The sequence below is a fragment of the Hyperolius riggenbachi genome, chromosome 6, assembly GCF_040937935.1.
Source record: "Hyperolius riggenbachi isolate aHypRig1 chromosome 6, aHypRig1.pri, whole genome shotgun sequence".
Taxonomy (NCBI): domain Eukaryota; kingdom Metazoa; phylum Chordata; class Amphibia; order Anura; family Hyperoliidae; genus Hyperolius; species Hyperolius riggenbachi.
The window spans coordinates 278,220,106-278,235,030 of NC_090651.1; positions in this window are offsets into that span (position 1 = coordinate 278,220,106).

The following is a 14,925-nucleotide window of genomic DNA, read 5'->3' on the forward strand; positions in this document are numbered from 1 at the left end:
AGAGATTAGAATATGAGCCCCTCTGAGGGACAGTGACAAGACAATATACTCTATACAGTGCTGCGAAATATGACAGCGCTATATACATACTAAATAATAATAACTTTCAAGCTTATATTCTATTCCGATGCATGTACTTCACATGTGGAGCCCATCTGAATCATAGGTACACCTCTCTGCTAGATCACTGAATTACTGACAGGCTTACCACCATTGTTTGGCATTGGCACTTCCTGCTTATGGGCCACTCTTGCACTGCTTCTTATCCCCCTCAGAACAGGCTGCTGTGTCCATATGGTGATCATTCCAAACCGAACAGCAGGGATCATTCCCGGAAACAACAACTAAATAATAATTAAAGCACACAGTGACAAAACTACAAATCATGCCCCCCCAACCAGAAACACTTTTCCCCCCTCCCCCCAACCCATGTTCACAGTCCTTCCCTTGACTACCCCTGGTGACTAAGGAAAAGTTCATAAATATCCAAGGAAGTCCCGCTACACCAAGATGTAGGGTGAAGTAGAAAAAATACTTTATTGTAAATCCATCTTAATCCATCACCAGTGTACAAGTAAAAAGCTCACGCGTATCGGAGCGATGTGTGGTTCCTTAATCATAGCTACTACTTCACCCTACCTCTTGGTGTAGCGGGACTTCCTTGGATATTTATGGACTTTTGGCATTGATCTCCCTGCTCCCATCTGTGTACACACGTAAGTCAGACTTTTCAAGGATGTTTACAGGGCTCAGGTGGAACATGGAGAGTAACAGATAATGCACAGTGGTTGTGGATCCAATATGAACATACTCCTGAGCTTACCTTACCTTAAATTGGTTTGCTTCAGGTCAGGTATCCTTTAATACACAGGAACAAATTGAGGTTTCTGAGGCACTCAAAAACCAGGTAACAGAATTTTCAGCTTTACGTATTTGAAATCCAGATTGTCTTACACACTCTAATTAGAGCTCTCCTGTTGCATGGTACTGTAGTGCAGCTCTTATCATAGTGTGGCAATGGCAAGAAGACAGGTTGCAGTACCAACCTTTGAAAACCATGAATGAAAGACAACAGAATGACAAAAATTATTTCTAACAAAAATAATTAATGCTAGGTATTACTATTTTCCACTGAACGCATTCCATTGAACCATCCAACTTCTCGAATACGCCCTGTCTAGAAAGAAAATAAACCACATTATTCCATACCTAAATGCTATTTTCTGAGTCATCTAAATGTACGGAAAAATTCAGCATGTTAAGTTTCAGCTCTGTATTTAATATCTGTTTTATTTTGTTTTTGTGTCGCCTCTGCTTGCCTGGATATCATGTTTCTAGCTGGGAAGGGTACTTAATTAAAACCTTAATTAAAACAGATCTTATCATTAGCATGCACAGACTCTGACTTTTTCTCTTTAAAATTACATTGTCCTGTTAAGGCAGTGGCTGGATTCTTAAGAAATGAACCTCAGAAGTCATCTCACCCTGTGACAGTCTCACAAAGGCCTGTGGGACCTAGCATTGCAGTGGCCAGTGATGACTTCTACATGGAGCGCGTCTATTGCTGCGTGCCTCTATAGGGCAAGCTGTGTCATGCTCCTGCTATCACTAATTTTAATGCTTCCCCATAATTACCTACTTAGAACAACATTTTCTGGTCTCCTACTGACACAGTGAGAATTCCACAGAAAACTATTTTTTAAATTTGCTATTCATCACATAATGCCTTCTAAAGACTATATTGCGTCTTCCACAATCTATTGTTCCATATTTGTTGGGAACATTTGTGGTTACTGTGCAGACTTGTAAATACAAATGGGCTAAAGAAGAAAACCTTTTAGTCAAACGGGACGTTCACATTATGTATTTTTCTTTTACATTTGCCTTCCAATTAATAAAGATCATAAGGTGATGAGAATAGATGTATACTCAAGAGTAATCAATAAAAAACCATTGTGTAGAACATTAAAAATACAGCAGTAGAAGAGCACTCATTTTAGACAAAAGAAATATTGAAAATCCCCACAGTAGTGAACATATGAAACACAGGTGCCCTTAAAATGGTTTCATACATGGTGCTTTAACAATTTAAAGAAAAATCTAAATATTACAGATCTTGTGAATAACGTCAATAATATGAGAATTATTATTATTTATATAGCGCTGACATCTTCCGCAGCGCTGTACAGAGTGTATTATCTTGTAACTTAACTGTCCCTCTGAGGGGCTCACAATCTAATCTCTACAATAGTCCTATGTCTATGTGTATTGTGTAGTGTATGTATCATAGACTAAGACCAATTTTTACGGAGAAGCCAATTAACTTATCTGTATGTTTTTGGGATATGGGAGGAAACCAGAGTACCTGGAGGAAACCCACACAGACATGCGGAGAACATACAAACTCCTTGCAGATGATGACCTGGCTGGGATTCGAATCGGGAACCCAGCGTTGCAAGGCAAGAGCGCTAACCACTATGCCACCGTGCTGCCCATGAGTAGAAGACCTTTCCATCTAAAAGCAAATCTGTAGTTAAAATTTAAATTGAACTGTAAGGATTTATTTCCTGTAGACTTCCTGTGGTATTACACCCAAGCCCTGTCTGTTCCCAAAGCTTACCCTGCATTACACCTTAACAGGGAGTAGAAGTGCTTGCAAAAGCTATTCTCCAGCTTCTGTATGGAGAGAAGTCATACAGAGGGCACAGGACTATACTACAGTCTATAACCTCATCTACAACTGACACAGACAACTGCTAGGACACAGCTGAAAACTGTATTAAAAAGAGAACCATGAGAAGGGCAATAATAGTAGAAGGAAATGGCTTCAAAGTCATGATCATCAGAAAAAAGATGCATCAAAAAGAATTTCATAAGACGTTTTACTCCAGGTTACGCTAGGGTAACTCATGCTAATAATTCTGCATTGCAGGCTAACAGATTAATTTTGTTAAAGTATATGTCTTTAGAACAAACTATACCGTAATTGTAGACAAGCTATTTTCCTGTTATCTAATTCTTGGAGACACTTGAAATACCAAGCCATGCAATCTGCATCAGAAAACGTGATGAACCCAACAAGTTAGGTGTGAAAGATCCATACCCACTAGTTTACCAAACCTTTGCCTAGCCAGCCATTTGAATCCTCTACCCAACTCTAATGACTGGTCATCAAAAACCTCTTTGTCTTTCTGTCCCATGCTAACTTTCAAAACTTCAAGGACACTTGTCAGTGAGCCGCAAGAGCTGCTATCTTTACCTGCAAAGTCTCCAACAGCTATTAAAGCGGAATATAGCTCTGCATTTCAACTTTGCTCTAAAATATTATTTATAGCATATTATATGCAAAAAGCATTTTTTTTTAACTAGACCAGCATTGGAAGGGTTAAACACAGAGGTTTAAAGTTCCGTGGAGAGATATGCAGAAGTTCAGATTGTTACATTCTATTTAGTTATATGTATCTATTGATAAATGTTACACACTCTTTGGCTGTCCTCCAAGCTCCTTCTCAGTCAGAGAGATGAGTCACATTCAACACTTAGATACATTTATGTAAACAAAATGTATCTATTTCATCTTCGGATGCGTCTGCAGAAATCTCCAGGAACTTTAAAGCCCTGTGTAACCCTTCCAATGCTGGTCTAGTAAAAAAAAAAAATGCTGGTTGCATATAATATACTGTAAATAATGTTTTAGCGCAAAGTTGAAATGCAGGGTAATATTCTGCTTTAAGCATGGTTGAAAGTGTGGGCAGAGGTCTGCAACAGACAGGAAATTTAAGGGTACTAGGACAAAACACGTCACAACAAAAGCAGAAGATCAAGGTTAGTCAGGCAGTTCTGGTGAAGAACTGGAGAGGTGGATCAGGGAACAGGCAGGAAGGTCTCTCTAGAGTCAGAAAATGTGAGATCTGGAACACAACCAGCAAGCTGAGGGAACTATCAGTGCTGCAAGGAGGGATACTTATACATCAGAACACAGCTACATCCTGGTGGTTTTCTGTTTGTTTGTTTTTTACTTTATCTTACCTTTTTTCAGATATTTTCTAAAATGTTCCATTAGAAAGCTTTTCTTGCTGTCAGTACCAACATAAATAGCTGGAATTCTGGGCAATAGGCCTCGTGAGTGTCAGACCGGTCTCAGAAGTTTTTCCTAATTAGCATGAGCATGCAGGTAATCACTGCGCACTAGCTTTGGTTCAGGTGTCGGATAATTAACAATCCATATACTATGAAAAACAAACATTTGTTTGCCAATGACATTTTCCCTTTGTAAATTCTAATCTGTCAGTATTTTTTGCTTTTAATGATTGTAAAAGCAATATAAATATAAATGGGTTTATGTTTATCACCTATACTTGCAAAAAAACATTTTTTTTTTTTGCTAGTATAATTGTATATTTACAAAAATCTTATTCTTTTTTTTTCTAGCATAAATGTATGTTGCTATCTACAGTGAAGCTATTTTTCTCACAACAAGGTGTATAAGTACCTCATTTTCCTCCTATACAGTCTATATACTGTATGTATATAAAAAAATGGGCTAACATGGATCAACAAAACCAGTTAACACAAAATATTGATTAGAAACCTGACTGAAAATCAGTATGATAGTAGCAGTGAACAGTACATATCACATTGTAGCATTTAATCTTGATCAAAATTCAGCAGAAATTCAATAAAAAAATAATTTGGGCTGCTACCCTTCTAGCCATCTGCTGCTTGTCATACAGATTTATACAAACATTGATCAAAACTGATCAAAACATTACCAATCATTAACAAAACAATTTGTTATGATCATGTCTGCAGCGTTTACTGCTGGCTGCAGTGGTATTGTAACCCAAGCAGTTCTGATGTCATTACATGCATTTTCTTGCATAGTTTGGTTTGCACTTAAACTAGTTGCTGATTCCATCTGCAGTCACTCTGAAATTAATGACAGTTTAACATGCTCTTGTGTAAACAAACATTGTCTGCTGCAGTGGAGGGGCAGTCCCTTTCCTGCAGGCTGCATACCATTGTCTGCCTTTTCCTGCTATCAGCCTGTGATTAATTACCATCCACTTGTGTGGGAATCTGCAGGTCTGCTCCCATTGGATGACCTCAGTATAAAGAACTGCTTCCTGCAATGTCTCATGGGCTACCATAGTCTCAGATTCTATCTGTTACTCTGCTCGTGCCCCACTTCGTTCATGGTCCGTGTGGACTGCGCTGACTCCTGCGAAGGGGTCAGCGAGTCCTCCTAGTTCTGCTCTTGTTCTAGAAGTTGTTACTTGCTTGTCTTGTGTCATATATTGGTTCATCGCCAATATATACGCATACTTGCGCATTTTGTTATTTTCCTTGAATTCGTGTTACGTTGATACATCAGTGTCGCTGATATATACGTACACGAACTGTTTATATCCTGTGTTCCGTTAGTCAGCGTTCCAGCACGCTGAGCTAGTTATCCTGTTCCTGGTCCTGTTTGTGGATTGCGTTCATCTCTGCGAAGAGATAGCGAATCCTTCTGAGTCCTGTTCCCTGTATTACTCCAGTCTTAGTCAGAGTTCCTGCTTATGTCATATATCGGTTCATTGCCGATATATACATATGTTAGTCAGACGTTACGAATAGTTTCATTGATAGCTGTAATTGTAATACGCTAGGAAATCATACTTATTGTATATTTATCTGTGTTACGTTCATCTATCTTGATCCTGCTATTTTCTGACTATCCTGTCCTGTCTTTGTGAGGCACGCCATCGCCGCAACGCATTGGCTGCCTCATTCCAGTCTGTCTGGTTTTGGACGCTTGCTGTCGCTAAGTAGCCGCTAGCTAGCAAGCGTTCATTCTGTCTACTTGTTCTGATCTCCTCAGTCCTGGTTTATGCGCTCAGCGCTACTTTGCGCTGAGACGTTATTACGAAAGTGTTGTTTGTGGCTGTTCGGATCTGCACCGGCTCTGTGCACCACAATCTCCTATTGGAGTCAGTCCTCTCCTCCACTAAACTGGGGATATCCTGATCCCTTGTGCTGGTGTGTGTACCTCCTTCACGTCAGCTTATGTGTTGTATGCTGACTGTGGAGATTACACCTCCAAGCTTAACATTATGGTAGCCCCATTACCAATCCCCATTGTGGGGGGGGGGGGGGGTTCCCAGCAAAAATGACACTGTTTGTTATGGTTCCTGTTCCTTTAAGAAATTTGAGAAGCTCAATTCTGAAACAGAAAATGAGTTTTTTTCTGAATGTACCAGGTTCCTGGCCAATCCCGAGCTCCAGGCTACTCCTGTTTCAACGTGGGCCCCCCAGCTAGTTTATGTTTTATTTAAGGGAAGATTGTTTCAGTGGGCCTACGATGTCTTGGATCATACCAATTTAAAAGAGAGACCACTGGAATTTCTAGCGTTTGTGATCCATAACTGGCTGCGCAAAACCGATTTGCCTAGCCCTTTTGATAAGCTTCTGGCAGCTTGTCAATCAGCTGCTCCTTCTACTGCCTACAAAAATAATCAGCAAGCAGATAATTGTTCTGATAACTTTTCTTCTGCTAAGGCAGCAGGGTCTAAAGCCAAACGTAAACGCTCCAAAAGAAAAGCGTTACAATCAGCGGAGTCGTTGCCCTTGGCGACTGCGCATCAGATCTGTAATGAGACTCCGCCAGTAGCAGATAATGAAATTCAGTCACCATTCAGGGGAGTCAAATGGACCTATGAAACTACTAATGAACTTTCATTGCTAGCCAGGGAAAATAAAAGTTCTTGTTTAAATGAATTATCTGAATATGATTATGAAGATATATTACAGAGTATTGAACAGATCAATTTATTCGTGCAGCAAGGGAAATTTGCATACACTACAGTTCAACACTTGCTACAGGTATTGGAGATCCTTAGGAATAAGAAATCGGCCAATCACCTGCTAAATAACCCAATGTATGTTTCTGCCACTAACACATTTGCAAACTATGATCAGCCGGAATGCTCAGCTGTTAAATATGCATGGGATCCTCCATTTGAGAAAGGAGAGATGGAAGCCCTGGTCTATGAATGGAAGAAAGATGCAAGTTCATTTTGTCAGTTTTACAGTGCAAAAAGTGAATTAGTATTGAATGCATGCATTAAGTCTGCCTATAACCTAATAAAAACTGGTGTGTGTGGGTATGACTTTGTGGCTCCATTGATCGATGTGTGGAGAATGATTCTGGACGATTTTTATGCGATTCAATCAGTTGATACCAGGGAAGACAAACTGTCAAGTGGAGATTGTTCCACTTCCTCAGTTCCTGAGGACTCGCCTGCTTCAGCACCTTTGGCTGATTCAGCGAGTGATTCAGAGCTCCTTTTGTGTGAAATTGAAGTTCCTGTAATTCCACCCTGTACCATGGATAACTCAGTGTTACTTCCCAGTAAGACAGAAATTACTAATACTTCCTTAATCTTGCCCTGCACAAATTTCTCAGCAGAGGACCCAGAGGTCCTGCTGACTTCTGAGTCCAGCCTAGCCAGTACTCATGAGTCTTTGTTCAGTGAAACAGACACCAGAAAAATCTTGCCTGTCTCTGCAAACACTTCTGCAGAAATTACCTGTGTTAATAAAGTTCAACTCCTGTCTGATCCAGCAGATGCCAATAGATGCACTACATCAGTTTCTGAGTCCCAGCAATCCTGTCCAGAAATCTCAGAACCCCAGCATCTGAATTTTCCAATTTCACAATTGAATGGTGATTTAGATGCGCAAACATTGTGTTTTGATCTTCCTGTTTCTACACCTCACTCTAGTTTCATGAATAACTCAGAGCGTCTGCTATGTGAGTCCGAAATCGCAGAATTATTACCGTGTTCAGAAAATGTTCCACTGAACTTGCCCTGTACCATGAATTGTGCAGTAGATCTCTCCAATGAAACTCAGGTCACAGAATCATTATGCTGTCCAGCAGGTGCTTCCATGGTTTTGCCCTGCAGTGTGGACTGTTCGGTGATCCTGTCCAGTGAAGCTGTGGTCACAGAGTCTTATGCTTCACCCAGTACTTTGGATACTTCAAACCCTCTAGCAGAACAGTCTGAGGCACTGCTTACCTCAGTTGGTGTTGCAGTAATATTCACTTGTCTAGCAGCTGTTTTGGAATTACAGTCTGCTCTAATAAAACTTGATGAATTTCTGCCCAGCGAAGCAGAAGCCATTGAAATATTGTCCTCATCAGCAAGTGTGTTAGATACCTTGCCCTGTACACAGTCTGATTTAACCAATGTTGTTGAGTCCCTCTCCAGTGTTGTAACAGCCGAGGAACTCCAGCCCTGTCCTCTGAATGTTTCAAAAGTCTTGCCCTGTAACATGGATAATTCTGACTCGCTGGAAAAAATAATAGAAATCTCAGAATTTCAGTCCGGGTTAATGAGTGTTTCTGAAACCCAGCCCTGTATCCTGGAAAATTCTGGTTCTCTGGCCGGTGTGGCAGAAGTTCCTGAGTCCCCTTCCTGTCCAGTGAGTTACTCAGTTTTGCCTAGTTCAGTGGGGATTGCTGCACTACTGACTTGTTTTGCAGCCCTTCATGAGCTCCAATCCAGTGTATTTGATGAGTCTCTGTCTAGTCCAGAAGAAGTTATGGGAACCCTGTCTAGTTCGGTGCATACATCAGAAGATTTGTCCTGTCTTGTAAATGCCCCTGAACATGATTTGTTAATAACTTTGCTGGAATCAGAGACATCTAAGTCTGATCCTGCATTTTTTAGTGAGAATCCAGTAACTGTGAAGTCTAGTCATGATGATTTTTTTTTGCCCAGTCCTGGTTTCGGTCCTACCTTGACTGACTTTGAGGTTTGCAGTTCCTTGACATGCCCAGAAGTCTCTCTTGTGCTGGTGTGCCCAGATGTGCTTCGTATGCCAGAGTGCCCAAGTGTGTCTGTGTTGGCGTGCTCACACGCTTCCCTAGTGGAGACATGTTCTGATGTTGCCGGTTGGCCTGCATGCCCGGAGATGGTTCTGGTCCCTAAAAACCCTGATCTTGATGTTTGTCCTTGTGACCCTGACTCTAGAGTTGCCCTGGGTTCCATAGGGGTTCTTGATGGTTCTCCATGTGAGCCTAAGGGGCGTTCTGACCTGTGGGGATCTCTTTGGAGCTTCCAAGTGTTCTGGGAGATCTCTGAGGAAACTTGTCCTGGTACCTTGGACTGGTTCAACGGTGGGTTTTGTGTTGGTGGGGACAGTTCCGGTGGGCATTGCAAAGGCTTTGGCTTTTTTGGACAGTCCCGGGAAGGCGGTGGGTATCGCTCAGAGAGTTTCTGGGGGCTTTTCTCTGGAAGTCGTGGTTCTGATGGGTATCACACTGAGGCTTGTGGTGCTGACGGGCATGGTTCTGTAGGTTCTGGTTCTGATGGGTCCAGTCTTGTGGGGACTGATTCTGGAATTTGGTCTTGCCGGGCTGTCCCGGTCATCATGAATTATCAGTCAGATTGTTTCGTTGGGAATTTCAGTTTCGAAAAGCGTCTGGTATCCGCTTTTAAGGGGGGGGGGTAATGTTATGATCATGTCTGCAGCGTTTACTGCTGGCTGCAGTGGTATTGTAACCCAAGCAGTTCTGATGTCATTACATGCATTTTCTTGCATAGTTTGGTTTGCACTTAAACTAGTTGCTGATTCCATCTGCAGTCACTCTGAAATTAATGACAGTTTAACATGCTCTTGTGTAAACAAACATTGTCTGCTGCAGTGGAGGGGCAGTCCCTTTCCTGCAGGCTGCATATCATTGTCTGCCTTTTCCTGCTATCAGCCTGTGATTAATTACCATTCACTTGTGTGGGAATCTGCAGGTCTGCTCCCATTGGATGACCTCAGTATAAAGAACTGCTTCCTGCAATGTCTCATGGGCTACCATAGTCTCAGATTCTATCTGTTACTCTGCTCGTGCCCCACCTCATTCCTGGTCCGTGTGGACTGCGCTGACTCCTGCGAAGGGGTCAGCGAGTCCTCCTAGTTCTGCTCTTGTTCTAGAAGTTGTTACTTGCTTGTCTTGTGTCATATATTGGTTCATCGCCAATATATACGCATACTTGCGCATTTTGTTATTTTCCTTGAATTCGTGTTACGTTGATACATCAGTGTCGCTGATATATACGTACACGAACTGTTTATATCTTGTGTTCCGTTAGTCAGCGTTCCAGCACGCTGAGCTAGTTATCCTGTTCCTGGTCCTGTTTGTGGATTGCGTTCATCTCTGCGAAGAGATAGCGAATCCTTCTGAGTCCTGTTCCCTGTATTACTCCAGTCTTAGTCAGAGTTCCTGCTTATGTCATATATCGGTTCATTGCCGATATATACATATGTTAGTCAGACGTTACGAATAGTTTCATTGATAGCTGTAATTGTAATACGCTAGGAAATCATACTTATTGTATATTTATCTGTGTTACGTTCATCTATCTTGATCCTGCTATTTTCTGACTATCCTGTCCTGTCTTTGTGAGGCACGCCATCGCCGCAACGCATTGGCTGCCTCATTCCAGTCTGTCTGGTTTTGGACGCTTGCTGTCGCTAAGTAGCCGCTAGCTAGCAAGCGTTCATTCTGTCTACTTGTTCTGATCTCCTCAGTCCTGGTTTATGCGCTCAGCGTTACTTTGCGCTGAGACGTTATTACGAAAGTGTTGTTTGTGGCTGTTCGGATCTGCACCGGCTCTGTGCACCACAATCTCCTATTGGAGTCAGTCCTCTCCTCCACTAAACTGGGGATATCCTGATCCCTTGTGCTGGTGTGTGTACCTCCTTCACGTCAGCTTATGTGTTGTATGCTGACTGTGGAGATTACACCTCCAAGCTTAACACAATTCTGCTGCTCTATACCATGCTCTTGATTTATAAATTGTTGGCAGTCATGTGGAAGTGTATCAGCTTGCAAAGTTATAATCAAGGCTTTTTTTTAGACATAGGGTAACCAGGCAGATGCCTGGGGTGACAACTGTATGAGGGGGCCCTATAGAGCTAGTCTTAGCACACTTTACTTTATTAAATTCTTATAACAAACTGCTAGTTCCATTAAGAAAGGGGTGGATGGTAGTTTTAACACCTAAATGGGTACTGCTGTGTTGATTGTTACAACTCTGACTGTCTTTCCAGGACAACATTCTAACCTGTAACCAGGCTGTACATAAACAGTATAATGCTTATAAAGTGGACACACACCCCTCAAAATGGATATTGGAAGGGTTTGTTATACGGGTTCAGTAAGTTTAGGCCAGAGAGATGTATTTGACTTGGTAATAATCTGTGTATCCTTTACAAACTTATTTTGAGGAACAGCATTATTTCTATGTAATTTATCTGTTTCTTGCTGGTGTCTAATTGATGTAGACTGTGATCTTCCTATTCACTAGAATAGGGAGACAAAAGGTACCTTGCCTGCGGTGCCAAAATGGCCAGACACAGCCCTGGTTGTAACAATTTTTGGTAAAAAAATTGCACCCAGGGACCCCTATTGAGAAATTTCAATAACTGGGTGCTGGGATTTTCCTCAAGTCCTCAAATGAAGAACTTGTGACCTGTGCAGGTTCTTGTTGATGAAGACTATTAGCAAGATAAAGAAAAAAAGATTACAGATCAATATATAAGTTCGCATAGAGACCTTAGATGAACTTCGGAAGATATAATGGGCTTGATTCACTAAGTTCTTTGAAACTACTGGACCCGCCGGTCTCCGGGCGGGTTCAGAGTGATCATTAAATGTAACAAAGCGTTCTTTAAACTAATTGAGCCCAGTGTAATTGGACTGCTCACGTTATCACTGTGCACCGTGCACTGGGAATTATAACACTCTGTAGTCATTAAGCTGCACTGCTGGAGCAGTACAGCTTAGTGAATCAAGCCCATTATAATCAGAAGAATCAAATTGCCCTTTGCACACTCTAATGCAAATACTCACTGCAGACCAGCCATCAAGGAACCATAACTAACTCTAAATGTAACTGAAAAGCTAAAGTCTTAGTTTTCAAAATTGCATTATTTTGTGTAGTCACATACACAATGCAATGAAAAAATTATAATTGCAAAATTGTGTAACCAACACTTTTGAGGTAGATCCACAATTACCTCTTTCTAAGATGTTTTTAATCATTTTTACCTTTTGCGCCTCTATACTCTTGTTGTTTGACTTGCTTATTCTCCCTTGGTGGTGGTGGTGGTGGTGGTGGTGGTGGGGGGGGGGGGGGGGGGGTACATCCCCAGCCCATCCCACAGACAGTGATTCTTTCAACCCAAGTGGAGTTGGGGTTTTTCTCTCCATTTGCACATCATTTGGACCCTATTGTGGTGACCTTATTTGCGCGTATACTTCTATATTTGCACTAAAATTACTACACTATATCTAGATATTGGTCTTCCCCCTATTGTTTAATTATATATGCTCAGCGCAGAGTCCAAAAACAAAAGACGAGTCTTCAACAAAGGATAAAAGCAGGCAAATCTCCACCACAATAAATATTGGGTTCACGGCACAGCTCTGCAATCATGGATACCCAAAAAAGGAAAGAGGCTTACCAGCTGGTGACAACCCACATTATAAGGTTGTATCAACGCTTTGGTAGGACATCAGGAAGCAACAGTCTGTCCAGGATCCACCAATTCAGCAATGATTCCTCTCACGAATGGATATCAGTAAACATCATAAAAAACAAACAAACGGCAACTCTAAGTGTAAACCGTTTAATATAGAGTTTTCATAGTAAAAACAGCTTAAAAATAGCATAAAAATAGCATAAAAACAAAACTTACATACGGGGCCCACGCAATGGGAACCCCGAGAAAGTTGCACGCGTGTATGGGTCAGCAGTAAAGGACAGTATGAAGGTGCCGCCTGTCTCCTTCCCCCTATTGTTTCTTGAGAATACTAAATGTTCACTATATTTTGACTTTATACTGTATTTAACTTAGTGTGTATATATTTGCACTTACATAATTTATGCCAATTCTAAAATGAATTAATGAGTGACCTGCCCCAAGCAGCCACATTGTTTAAAACATTGCTTGGATAGCTCAACATACCCTAAAAAATTGGTGTTTATAGCACCTACGGGGCTTTGCTATTAACCACTAAAGTCACATCACTTCAGTGAGAACACACACATAGCATTGCATTAGCAAGAGCTTTTAAAATCACAATTGCTTAGAAAAGCTCTTGTAGTGTGAACAAGCCCTAATACAATATCAGAAAAGAAGCATTGCCTTGTGGAATGCATAAGTAGAGATTTTGAAAGCTAGCTATTATCAATTGGTGCATCTCTGTTAACATGTAACTGTTGTCAGGTCTGTTCAATTGGCTATAGTACAAAATGCTCACATGTATCCCAATATATATATACATGGTCATTCAAAAGACAACCAATGTCAGCGTATGCAATAGGTATGGTCAGAATTGCCAATTTCCGCTTCTGCGGAAAATCCGCTTTCCACCATTGCTGATTACTGCTGCCGCTACCGATGTCCGCATTCCGATGTGGATTTTCACAGAAATTTCCACCAACTTTAACATCAATTTTCTCAAAAACTACAAGGTCTATTTGATTTTTTCCCTCTTGTTCCCACTCTTCTGCTTAACATACTCTGAAAATGTGGTGTTAATAGCACCTACGGGGACTTTGATATTAACCGAAAATCGGCGGCCATTGACTGTAATGTAAAATGCAGAAAATCTGCATTACCGATATGCGGTATGCCGCCGACTTTATAGGTTAATAGCAAACCCTCATTGGTTTATAGTGAACAGGGATGCTGTTTCGAATTCTGCGGAAATTAAACTTCCAAACAAAAATCAGTATTTCTGTTTGGAACTCGGGAATTAGATTTCTGAGGAAATACCACATTACCACAACTCGGTAATTTAAGCCCAATCACAGAATTTCCCAGCACTGGAACCAATCAGAGAATGCAGAGTAAACTCAAAGTATTTGGTCAATCAGAGAATGCAAAAACATTTCCAAAGAAAGACTCCTCAGAAACCAGAAATCAGATTTCTGCAGAAATACCGCATTACTGCAACTCTGTAGTGTTAGCCTAATTACAGAACTCGGAAGCAGCGGATTAAGCAGAGAATGCAGAGCCAACTTGGAAGTATTTCAACTCAAAGTATTTGACCAATCAGGGAATGCAAAAAATGACCAAAAAAAAGACTATTTGGAAATCGGAATTGGAAATTGTAAAACAAAAATCAGAAATCCTATGAATCAGTAATTGGGCGGAATTGGAAATTGGCATTTCTGACCATCCATAATAGGGAATACTTTCTTTGGACTCTCAGCCTGAGTACTCAAGGGTCCTCTGTACACATTAACCTGGGTGAGGATGCCTATGTGATTATATCAGTGTTGGTTCAATTGAATAGCACTCATAAACACTTACTCCTTATTAAACATAAATCCTTGCCCCTTATTATCAGGCACTCCACTAAGCCAAATGGTTTCTAAAGAGCACCTGTGCCTCCAATCATTGGGCATGTTGCTTTAAAATGAGAAAAGGACAATGTCACCCTCTTCCTATGACATCTGTCACCCACTGCTGATGGTCATAATGAACTAGTATAGTTGAGAGGAACTCCCATGCTTTCAGGTTTTTCCTCTGCTCATCACTACCTCCTACAGCTGGGAGATGAAGCTTGTATAGCTTTAGAGGTGAGGTCACACAGTTTTGTTTTTCTCACTTTCTAAGAAGCTGAACATATTTAGCATCATCAAAACTGTCTGGGCTGCAGTAATTAAGCAAGAAAGCTCATTAAGACCCAGCACATAACATGATGTGTTTAGTCATAATATACATGATCCCAGATGAGCTTGTGTAGTTTTTGTGAATTGGTTAAGTAAGATGTGGTAACTGCCAGTAATATGTATGCAGAGTATCACAACTTGCTGCAGATTTTCTGAACCAGTCCATTACATGGTAGAAGCTGGCTTCTTATATTTT